The sequence below is a fragment of the Dysidea avara genome, chromosome 12 (assembly GCF_963678975.1).
Source record: "Dysidea avara chromosome 12, odDysAvar1.4, whole genome shotgun sequence".
Classification (NCBI taxonomy): domain Eukaryota; kingdom Metazoa; phylum Porifera; class Demospongiae; order Dictyoceratida; family Dysideidae; genus Dysidea; species Dysidea avara.
In genome coordinates, this window is record NC_089283.1 from 21,119,660 (window position 1) to 21,132,653 (window position 12,994).

Genomic DNA, 12,994 nt, shown 5'->3' on the forward strand with positions numbered 1-12,994 from the left:
AATGCTGAATGGTATAAAATGTTAGGATACAACATGTACGAATACGTATATATATATATATGTTTACTGAATTTTTTGTGCTACCAACATGAGTCATACTGATATGACTCAATAAACACTGCTTAGTCAATACATTACACCACAGCTGTCTGTAACTATGCAAATGCTAAGACCATTCTCAATCCTTCAACTTTCCTTACAAAAGAGTGGTTTAGAATTCATACATATTACTGTGGTGGAATTAAGGTCAATATTCAACTAAATTGATTAGTATAGTATCAAGACACACGGTAGTGTGTCGTGCGGCTTCTGCGGCCCAAGAAGCCGCCGCGTGCGAAATTTTTTTTGGGCACACTTTGGACTTAGAAATTTTCACGCATTATTTTTTTCCGTATAGTGTTGCGCATGTTATACCGGATACTAATCTGCTCTTGTACACACATTGCCAGGGCACGTTGCTCTAAGCTGTGTTTCCTGCCAGGCTGACAGTATACAAAGGGAGGGTGAAAATCACTTTAGGGGGAGACGCCTCTTTTCCACCGTTCTGCCGCTTTTTCAGCACCAGAATGTTTTCTCACATCGTGATTGGCAACCTCAGTGCCAGTCTGGCATTAGACAATCACAGAACTACTCACAGCCATTGTTGAAAGTGAGTATGAAGCATTTTGTGTTTTAATTCTTGTTAGTATTAACCAACACCAGTTTGATGGATGTGTCAGTGTTATCACTGAAGTGTTAACAGTAGAGGCTGGAGTATTACCAACTCTTTTTATTAATGTATTTATTATCAACTCTTGGTGTTATGAACACCATGGTAGTTAACTGAACAAGCCCTTTAGTGTCGATTTTGTTTCTGAGCAGATAGCAATTGCCAAGATGTATTTTTGATTGTGTATTACTGAAAAATGTGGATGTTCCTTTCCCTATGGATGGCAGTGCTGACTTCTGTATATTTACATAATTTTTTATCACTGATTCATGATGTGGTCATGATTATGTGTGATGATCTGTGATCACATGTATTGAGTACGATATTCTTAATTTATTTTCTAGATGAGATTCTGAGCGAGTGATTATAACCAAAGAACCCCAATCTGTGGAACATTTTCTTGGTGATTGCATACAGCCGAGATAAGTTTGATGATTTAATACTTCCACAATAGGAACAAAGATAGGAAATTCAATATGGGTATACCTGTATGGGCGAATTTCTTTTCAACTTAGAGAAAAATTTATTCATTGTTTTTTCCAGATAATGTTGCACATGTTGTACTGGATACTAACTTGCTACAGACATGCACATTGGTCACAATGTCGTGTTCCCTGCCAGGCTGACAGCACAAAAGGAGGGAGAGGATGACTTTAAGGGGAGACCAATTAAGAGGCCTAATTAAGAGCCCTCTCTTCTCTTGCCATTTTTTAGCAGCAGACACATTGTGATTGACAGCCTCCACTGATTTGTCAGTACAGAGCTCCTCACAGTCATTGGTGAAACTGAGTGTGTGAGTATGATGGAGCTTGTGTTTGTTAAGCAACTGAAACAGCCAACTACCAGTTTGACAGTGCGTGTTAAAACATGAGTGAGTATGAATAGACTGAAAAGGCAGTAATGCATTTGGTTATGCGTGTCATGTTATTGTTCATTCAGACAGTTATCGAGATGTATGGTGTGAGGGTACATCTAAAGAGTATTAAGGGATTTCTGTTGACAGTGAAGCTGTTGTTTCTGAGTGTTGGCTTCCTTTCTTTGTTACGATCTATGTCCTTGTACAGTATAAACTGATACATGTGTGGTTAATCTATTGTAGCAAGTTCTTACTGGCTGATGTGTAACCAGATCATGACCTAGTGCACTTGTATACAGTAGAACTACCATATAATGGACACTTTGAGACCAACTAAATGAAATAGTACTGACAAAAAAAAAAAAGGAAAAATTGTGTTTGAGCAGAATTCCTTATATTATTATATAGGGAAATCCATTCAACAATGTCTGCAGGAATAAAATTTAGGGTTGCAAGTGGGTTAGTACTGCTGAACCGATTGACCCCAGTTCGATCACAATAAAGACAAGTGTCAAGCACTGGGTTTAGTAAAAGAAATAGTAATCGGCATAGATTTGGCATAATATCCATTATCCTAAAGTTCCACTAGTTAATCCTACATTTATTATACAGATCATTACACTATAGGAAGGATCATCTGCAAGGAGACAAGTAGCTGTACCAAAGAGTATTTTAACACTCATAATCAATTAATTAGGTATGACAGCTACAGCAACCTGCAATTCCCATATGTGGGTATGGCCCCGTTGCTTAGTCAGACTAGTTGCCTACAAGTAACAACCTCCAATCCTAATATTATATGGGCATAATACCAAAGATGCATGCTAATAGACAGTAGCATACAGTCCCGATAAGTGGGTGCTGCTCCACATATCCCTAGACACATTCTCGAATATAAGTTTCTTGAGTACATACAACTGCATTTCCATCAATACTTTGTTAATTTATCTCACATCTCAACTGGAAAGCGTATAAGACCCATTTGATCCAGACAAAATATGACCCAAATGATGAAGATAATCTGGATGACCCAACCCAATTGTAACGTTGATGCAAGTATTAAAACATAGGTACACTTCAAGTTCACAGCCTAATGAAAAGTAGGTGTGCTTTAAAATGTTTATCTTAAAGCTATAAAATGAGGCATTGATTCCACTGCAACTTGATGACAAGTGCTCAGTTGTGATGTATCCAAGAACTGATATCAATGATGTATGGCGGCATAACTTCGTTACCAGTTGTTTTAATCAAGTCTGACGATACGCTATCACAAAATTGGCCAAACATATACTTAATAGATGTGAATCTGTAACTTCTTTATAGCCATTAGCTAGCCATACTTAAATCAGTGAAGGACAAGTACATTTTAAAGTACAAGTAGCAATTAAAATACTTGTACGTGTACAAGTGCATTTAAAATGTCAACTGCTTACTTATTACAACTAACTTGCACTACTACACTAACACTACTGCAGCCCTTTGATGGGTGTGTATATATTCAATTCCTGTGCTAGCAAAAGTGTATACACAACATGATTAACAACTCATGTACTACTTGATAAATGCAAGTGCACCGATAATCAGATGAGATGTAGGGGGTATGGAATACTCTGTATCGGCCTTCTTTAGGATTAGATTGAAACCATATAATATGGTTTTGTGATAAACGAGTATTTAGATACACACACACACATACAGTACTGCAGACATAGGCTTGCAGAAACACGGGTGGAACAGCCAACGTAGTGAGCATACATACTCTATGCAATACATCAAAAATACAACTGTGGTAGAATAAGGGACACTGGCTGCACTTGAGTTTACTTTCTCAGTTTAACAAGGATAGGCCATAGCCCTTATCAATTAGTTGTGCAAGGGTGCTTCCAACTTTAAATATGTCTTCCTATAGCCTCCACCTTCAAATGCATGTTCACAGTCCAGCAATGCCAGATTGTTGAATTTCCTATCTTTATTCCTGTATTACATCATCAAACTCATTTCGGCTGTATTCAAGCACTGTGGGAAATGGGCTTGTTCCACACCTCATTCAGACCGGAGTTCTTTGGTTACAATCACTCGCTCAGAATCTCAATGTGAATCCATCTAGCAATAACGAATATCGTACTCAATACACACGTGATCAGAGATCATCGCACATAATCATGACCACATCATCACATGACACAGTGATAAAAACATTATGTAAAATATACACAAAGTCAGCACTGCCATCTTTGTAGGGCAAGAAACATCTGAGTTGGAAACGTTACTTCCTATTGTGATGGCTATACAATTGTTATAAATAAATAGCTGCCTGTCACAACTTGCACATACCATGTCTTCGTATTGGAAGTAAAAGGATTCACATTGTTCTGTAATAGGATGCCACCATGACACAATCAAAAATGCTTCTTGGCAATTGCCGTCTGCTCAGAACCAAAATTGACACTAAAGGGCTTGTTCAGTTAACTACAGTATTCATAGCACCAAGAGTTGGTAATGCACCTATCAATGTTAAGCCCCACTACCCCCCTCCCGGGATTACTAGGGGATTTTGGTCTGATTTGATCTGAAATTCTGCCCCACTAGTGGGGTATTTGATCGTTCGAAATTTTTGGCATTTGTTAAACCGCAAGCTACATAAGAATTAACTGTTTCCTCAAGTGTATTGCTGTCATACTACGTGGAGATTTGACCACTAGTCGTGCCCCCATGGGTGGAGTATTTGATTTTTCAAAAGTCAAATCCCCACCCATTTCCCCTTTATGCCCGGGAGGGGGGAGGTGGGGGATAATATTGATAGGTGCATAATACTCCAGCCTCTACTGTTAACACTTCAGTGCACTGTGACACATCCATCAAACTGGTGTTGGTTATTAAAAAGAATTAAAACACAAAATGCTTCATACTCACGTTCAACAATGGCTGTGAGTAGTTCTGTGATGTGATCTAATGCCAGACTGGCACTGAGGTTGCCAATCACGATGTGAGAAAACATTCTGGTGCTGAAAAAACGGGAGAAAGAGGCGTCTCCTCCTAAAGTGATTTTCGCCCTCCCTTTGTACTGTCAGCCTGGCAGGAAACACAGCTTAGAGCAACGTGCCCTGGCAACGTGAGTACCAGAGCAGGTTAGTATCCGGTATAACATGCGCAACATTATCCGGAAAAAAAATAATGCATGAAGATTTTTAAGTCCAAAGTGTGCCCAAAAAAACAATTCGCCAGGGGCGGATCCAGAGTTTGGAAAGAGGGGGGGCACCTTGCTGAAAAACAGTTGAAGACCAAAAAAAAAAAAAAGGTCACAACAATAATAGCTAGTTATCCTTTACCAAATATATCAGATCTGTTATGTAAAATGAAATCCTATTTTTAGCTTCATAGGTAAGCTACACTGCCTCATGAACATTGTGACTGCTTTATTAGAGTAATCGACTGCTCTATTAAAGTATCTCGATCTCGTATGCAATTTCTTTAAGGGAGGGCATTTGCCCCAAATGCCCCATCCTGGATCCGCCATTGCCCTTGGCATAGACCATAGATGAAGTGGACGAAAACCACAATCAATACAACTACAGTAGAAATTGTTAAATAGTCACGTGTGTGATAGTGGAACAGTGGAGCGATGCCTATGCAGGGGCGGATCTAGGATTTATAAAGGGGGGGGGGGGGGGGGGGGGGGGAGGGCTAACTCAAGGTACTAATCTCTTGGGTAGAGGTAGCGAAGCACACTTCCCAGCATGCGAAGCATGCTGGAACCAGGGGGGCCTGGGGGCATGCCCCCCAGGAAAATTTTGAAAAATAGATGCTAAAACACTGCAATTTGGAGACATTTCCACATAAAATTCATAATATTTTCTGCCTGTAGATATTTTATATACTGCCTTTAGATTATAGGTATGGCTCTCTGAAGCATTTTGCTAATGGAAAAGTTTGGGTAGGTACAGACAACCAAGTACATGATGCACCCCTCTCACAATTGCACAACACTGAATAGGTGCATGTTAGAATAATAATGTTGAAACTGGAAAATTTTGAAATTTGAACAATACAAGATTGAATCTGAGAGCATTTTCAATGGAAATTGTGAACCTGAATTAAGTATTGTCATACATATTAACTACACAAGTAGATGAATGAAGCCCTTTAAACAGACCAATTCATTTCATTGCATGTATAGGTGCAGGCAGATTTGGAAAAATTCCATAACAGAACCAACTACATGTTTCCAGTGAATGTTCTATTAGAGTAGTTAGCTGACTGCTCTATTAGAGTATCTCGATCTTGTAAACCTCCAATGCTGATTCGGGTCCTTGTTGCATAACTTTTAGCATAAATCCACTGATAATACCTTGGAAAGATGTTTATAAGGTGGTTTTATGAGTATTTGTATTATTAGTGATCATATAATTATGCTAAGATAAAATTTCATTATAATACTCAGCATATTGATCAAGTAAGGCCTAAATATGAAGGGGGAAGCTTCAGCCCCCAAAGCCCCCCCCCCCCTGGATCCGCCCCTGCTATGGATTACTGATCAGTATCCATACAATGTTGTGGCCACTGGCGTAGTACTGTAGCTCTAGGAGGAATTCTCGTGTTGTTGAGATGCTACTTTAATGGTGGTGTCTGTTACTCGAAGTGATTACTGGATGGATGAACTGTTATTATTACAGGAACCAATACTGGTATAGGAAAGGAGACAGCCATTGGTCTTGCCAAGAGAAACACCAAACTGATTCTTGCTTGCAGAGACGTAGAGAGAGGAAAACAAGCAGAGAAGGAAATTAAAAGAGTAAGCAAGAATGATGAAGTGAGTTTTAAGCAACTAGACCTAGCTTCCTTTGCTTCCATTAAGAAGTTTGCCACAGAAATTTTGATTTAACAGTGCTGGTATAATGAGATGTCCTTACTGGAAAACTGAGGATGGTTTTGAGATGCAGTTTGGAGTCAATCATTTAGGACATTTCCTGTTAATGAATCTGCTGCTTGACCGAATAAAAGAGTCCCCATCTGGTAGAATTATTGTTTCTTCTCTTGGACATAAAAGATTCAAAGGAATTAATTTTGATAATATCAATAGCATGGACTCTTATTATGATCCTCAAGCTGCATATCGCCAAAGCAAACTAGCTAACAACCTTTTTGCACTGGCATTAAGCAAACAGTTGTCTGGAACAAGCATTACTGTTAACTGCCTACATCCAGGAATTATTTACACTGAACTAGGACAACATTTGAATATACCATGGTGGATGAAGATCATCCTACTGCCTGTGACATTGCTCATAATGAAGACACCATGGCGATGTGCCCAGAAAAATATCTATTGTTAGGCTTGAGTACATTATGCTTTGTAAATTACCTATTAGAGCTGGGAGATATACTGGTATTGTTAGTAATCTGTGATATTTAAGTCATACCAGTTTTGATACCGCCTGTTTTTTTAATACTGCCATACCATCTGGGCACTATGGCCTCCCTGTGGGCTTGCATATTTAGAAGGTAACCAGACATGTGACAATGTTTGTAGGCAGGTGTTGATGTAGTCAGCTAACTAAACTATGTAAACAAATCTGTTTGTGGTAATTTTTACCTGAGGTTTACTGAGCTACCATGGGTATTTGGTACTTTTGTTGAGGTAAAAGGGGGTCTCTGGATTCAGCGGGATGGAATGGTGGACTGGAATGGAATGGAACAGTATTATGGTAATTTCATTGGTAGTCACCTCTTTACAAAGACCACCATTTTACTTTAATGTTTAAATTGCTGCATAGGCGATTCTAAAGGGGGGTCAGGAGGGGCCATGGCCCCCCCTGCTAAAAAATAACTTTTAAAAAATCTTGGGGAAAAGTCGCAGTATAGATTGGCAATGTTATTTTTAGCATTTTTCATGTTTTTAGAATAACTTTTAGGCTGTTCTCAAGCCTTTAAATTGCAAAAATCCTGCAGCTTCTGGGGGTTGCACCCCCAGACCCCCCTGAAATTCTACTTTATACTATAGCCAAACAACAATAGTTATGCTGTTCCCTACTTGGCCCCCCCTGTAGGTCAGGTCTAGAATCGCCACTTAATTGCTGCTATCTTATTGTTTTAGAGTGTATCCCGATAGAATGTCTTATTGATCAGTTGTACACCACATGCATAGAAAAGTCAGAGTGATACCTATTTGTAATACAGCAATATACCCCATACAAAAACAGTTTAGCTGTACAAGAATGACATCCCCATCAAACTAAAAGTAACTGATAACTAAAGGAACTAATATCTGGTGAGGCCACAAATAACTAGCTATAGTTTATAAAAATTTGGTCATTTATGATTGACTCGTACAGCCTTGCTACATTCCTAATTAATTCCTAATTGACTAGTAATTTAGCTGCTTTTTTTTCCTCTACACTGTCAGACTATTGGGAAAGGTACCAATTTACTAGCCTATTAGGGAATTAATTAGGAATACAGTCAGACTGCAAAAGTCAATGATAAAGGACCAAGATTATTGTAAATTATACTTAGCTGCCAGTATATATTAACATATTCATTTCTTGGCCTCACCAGATATTAGCTCCTTTAGTTGCCAGTTGCTTTTAGTTTCATGAACACATCTTTTTTTTGTATAGCCAAGCTGTTTTTGTGTGGGGTATAGAGGTATTACTGTATTGTATCATAAATCAGATATCACTGGCTTTTCAAAACATAATATGTGGCACACAATTCATCACAATAAGACTGTCTATAGTGCTCTAAAACAACAATTCAGATATTGAAGTGAAACGGTCTTTGTAAAGAGGTGGTCTTTATTAGAAGGTGGCCTTTTAAAGAGGTGACCACTAATTGAAATTACCTAAGTACCATTCCATTCCACTGAATCCAGACGCCCAGGTAAAAGGCAGTTACTTTAATACCAATGGCTTTTACATTAATACCGTGATATTTAGTAACACTGTGATACTTTTTATGGAAGGTATACCGTTTGCTATTTTTCAATACCGCCCAGCACTATTACCTATTATTCTTTTTGGCAATTCTTTTTTATTCACCTACTATTCCCAAAATTATTCCAAATATTCCTGGAGTAATTCCTGGAATTTTAAAAGTCAAATGGATATTCTTCTGCAGCTGAAAATATATCCACTTACAAGCATAAAAATTATACGCAAAGATCGAGATACTCTAATAGAGCAGTCACAACTAAACTTGTCTGACTGTTCTATTAGGGTAAGTGACTGCTCTATTAGATGAGTATCTCGATCTTTTTGTCCGATTTTGTGCTAGTAATGATTGTGGATGTTCCTTTACGAATTTTTCTGCGATACTACATGAAAAATGTGTAAATTCTAATTAATTATTCTGGAAGATCACCCTATTATTCCTAAATTATTCCTGATTCTTTTTACCACCAATTATTCCAAAAATATTCCAGCATAATGTACGCATGCCTATCTATTGTGCTGTAGCTGAAGAGTTGGAAGGAGTTTCTGGTTGCTATTTTGCTGATTGTAAAGAGAAGGAGCCATCACTGGCAGCTCTGGATGAGTTGGCAGCTGAGCAACTGTGGTCTCTTAGTATAACATTAACTGGTCTATAACTGTAAGGTGTGTGTGTCTATGACTTGTGATGTGATGTAGATGTATGGTATGAAACATTGTTTTATTCTACTATAATTCTTTCAATTAAACTACTTTTACTAAAGTCACCTTGTTTTACTTTTAACAAAATACAATCCCTAGGTTATATTACACTTTTAGCTGGAGACATGGAACTTGCATGTACAATGTTTTGAGTCTATAGAGAACATCACTGCACATTAAGTAATGAGTGACTATGTTCCTAATCTCAATAAACTTCTAGCTTACCAACATCACACTAGTATCCTGATGTACTTAACATATGGCCAAAACAGCTAGATCTTGGCTTTTCAATATACCATCTATTTAATGTCTCAGAGATGTGGGTTGCAGTAGTCTATAAGTGACTCAAGGCTTGCAGCATTTAAGTTTATGGGCTCTCCTATGAGTAACAACTTGAAATTGTGAGTTGGTAATGAGGAGAGATTTGAACTCAAGGTACCGTATAGCTGGAAATTTTCAAGGGATGAAACTTTAGCGAATTTTGCAAGTAATGATAGCTTCATAAAATGTTTGTTTATACACATAGCTATTACCTTACCAAATCTGTATTCTAGACTTTCATGAAAACAGATTTTTGACGAAACTGAAAATTGGCTTTTTAAAAATGTGAAAATTGGATTTTTTTTAAAAATGTGAAAATTAGATTTTACGCCATTTCACGAAAGTTTCATCCCTCAAAAATTTCTCACTATACAGTATATGTTTACCAGAATTAGCCATCAAAAATTTCAGAAAGGTGGAAGTCAGATGATTCAGTTAGCTAATATTAAATTTCATAGATGAATTTTGTCTCCCCCAATATTTCACTATATTGCTATTTTATATTGTAAATTGTAAACATTTAAAATGTGTGTCATACATACACATTCAAATCATACATCTCCAAAAAATTTTAAGCTCAAAATTGAAAATGGTAGAATAACAGCTGTGGCTTGTAAATTAAACTTTACTGAACAAAATTTAATCTGGACACAATGAAACTATAGCAAGAAATATATAGACAAATTACAAAACCTGGAATGTGACCAATTGTGGCACAAGCCAACTAGGAAAACTGAATTTTTTGCAGATTGAACAAATATCACACACGGTAACTATAATTACACTGGAGTTGCCATAAGTCACCAATAATGGCATCATTTTGTCAAGAGATTGTAGTTCTTCCCTACAATGACATATGAACTTCTGGTTTGAACTATTCAATAGAGCAGTCTTTAGTCTCTTAGCACTCTAAATTTCACAAGAGTGAGCATCGTGCTATAAGTAAAATCGCACAGCCTATTGTGTGTCAATACCTATTGTTAGCATCCTGTACTTCAAACATTTTTTTTTTAATTTTTATAAATAGTGATCAATATAAAACTATGGTACCAATATGTACAACTAGCTAAAACAAAGATAACATAATTACAAATTACCCTAATACAACTTAATTACAAATACAATAACTTCAGTGATAGCATAAATTTTTTTTCCCGAGCATGATATTTTTGTTTGATATATTTGGCAATATTTTCATTATCATATCTAGTGTTGTACACCTACAAAATTTTTGTCACAGGTTAATTGTCTACCAATAATTGGCAATAACCTAATTGGTTTGTGTATATATTGGCAGACATAATATGTACTCACTGAAGGTAACTTCAGTGGTTCAGTGATTGACCTGTCTTGCAATAACAGTTATTACAATCACATATTTACATATGCTTTGAGGTTGTGATATGATGTTAACACTTGTCAGCAGGGGCAATTTATGGTTTACCAAGTGGGTGGGCAATAACCAGTTTAAAGGTTTCTTTACCGTTTATTGGCTGACCTAGACAACACCGGTTAATATCCGGTTAATATCCGGTTATTTGCACACTGGTGTACAGCACTAATCATATCAATACACATGTAGCCGTGTTGTTAAATTCTAGTTTTCTAGAAGAAGATTTAATGACCCCATGAAATTTAGCGTACTCTTTGGTAATGATGCTGTTGTTTAAACACAGCTCATCACATGATGTTGATATATCAACATAAACATCAGAATTTGTTAAGTCAGTGTTGTTATATCAAATACAATATCTGTAGTGTTGAATGTAATTTTGTTGCTGGCAGTTTTTGTTAGGCCACAATATATTACTCCACCATGGTGATTAGCAGTGTTGTAATAAAATGTGATATGAGAATTATGGGATACATTTACAGTGAAGTGATCACTATATAAGATGCATGGCCCCACCACTTCCTGCAGCTGAATTGTTGACTAACTACAATTAAGATTTTTTTGCTACCATTGTTTCACAACAGAAATAGCTCCACCATTCTCTGCCATATTCCTGGTGAAATTCACTGAAATATTTCCTTCAAATGTTACACTACACAGTAAATAATAAAATGTTCCATCTCGCTCTGCAATATTGTTTGCAAATATTGCTAAAATATTTCCTTTAAACATCATTATGTAGCTTTCTTCTAATAAGACAGTGGCTTGGCTTGATGAATATATAGCTCCACCCTTCATGGCAGTGTTGTGTATAAATTGAACAGTTGAATTGTCTTGAGTTGATATATAAGAATTACCTTGACTGATTAGCTCCTTCAGTTATTGCATTGTAGTTGATAAAAGTTACCAATGTACTTTTATAAATTTGGACTTCACATTGAGAAGCGCAATATACAGGTCCTCCCCAATTACTGGCTTCATTATTATTAAATGAGTGGCCATCAAATATGATATGAGATGAAGACCAACAATATACATCTCCTCCATCATCTCTGGCTTCATTATTATCAAATGTTACATTTGATCATGAGTTACTATCAAATGTTATAAGAGAATAATGAGATGAAGTCCAACAATATACAGCTCCTCCATCATCACTGGCTTCATTATAGTTAAATGTTATGTTTGAGTTGATATTAAATGTGATATGAGAATTAAAATATGAAGATGAAGACCTTCATTGTTATTAAATGTTACACTTGAGTTATCTATCATCAAATGAATCAAAACAGATCTAGAATGCAGCTCCTCCATTAACACTGGCTTGATTATCATAAAATGCTACACTTGATCTACCATCGAATGTGATGTGAGATGAAGACCAACCATATACCGCTCCTCCATAACTGGCTTCATTACTACTACATGTTACATTTGAGTTATCATTAAACCTGATGTGAGATAAATACTGACAACATACAGCTCCTTCATTATCACTGGCTTCTTGTTACTAAATGTTGCACTTGAGTTACCATCAAATGTGATATGAGATAAAGACCCACAAAACACAGCTCCTCCATCAACACTGGCTTCATTGTTATCAAATGTTACACTTGTGTTTCCATCAAATGTGATACAAGATGATGTCCCACAATATACAACTCCTCCATCAACACTAGCTTCATTGTTACTGAACCTTACACTTGAGTTACCATCAAATGTGATATCGAAATTATTATTAAATATTATGGCACCACCGTACCTTGTGCTGTATGTGTTGCCTTTAAACATCACCATTGAATTTGCCCCAAATATGATTCTGGAATAAATTTGATAAATTGCTCCTCCAGTAGCTCTAGCAGTGTTACTAATGAAATTTAAATCAGATTTATCATAAAAGATGACATACAAGTTGTTGCTGTAATTCCTCCACTATTCTTTACTGCATTACCCTTAAAAAACAGACTGCTTGTAATTTTGACATTGTTACTTGAAATGTAAACTGGTACTCCTGTGTTGTTGACAAACACATTGCCTTGTAAGCAAACATGTCCAGGAATACCTGAGCCATCAATGTAAACTACACT

General features: G+C 36.8%; 1 long non-coding RNA gene and 1 pseudogene across 1 annotated transcript; both read left to right on the forward strand.

The window, feature by feature from the left end:
- The first annotated feature begins 409 nt into the window (after nt 1-409).
- On the forward strand, nt 410-1,661 carry LOC136241059 (uncharacterized). Its single transcript, XR_010694126.1, has 2 exons — nt 410-649; nt 1,054-1,661. It is a non-coding gene; the product is annotated as an uncharacterized lncRNA (long non-coding RNA).
- A 3,398-nt stretch (nt 1,662-5,059) lies between these two features.
- Nucleotides 5,060-9,179, forward strand: LOC136239928 (retinol dehydrogenase 13 pseudogene; annotated as a pseudogene).
- Nucleotides 9,180-12,994: the final 3,815 nt, after the last annotated feature.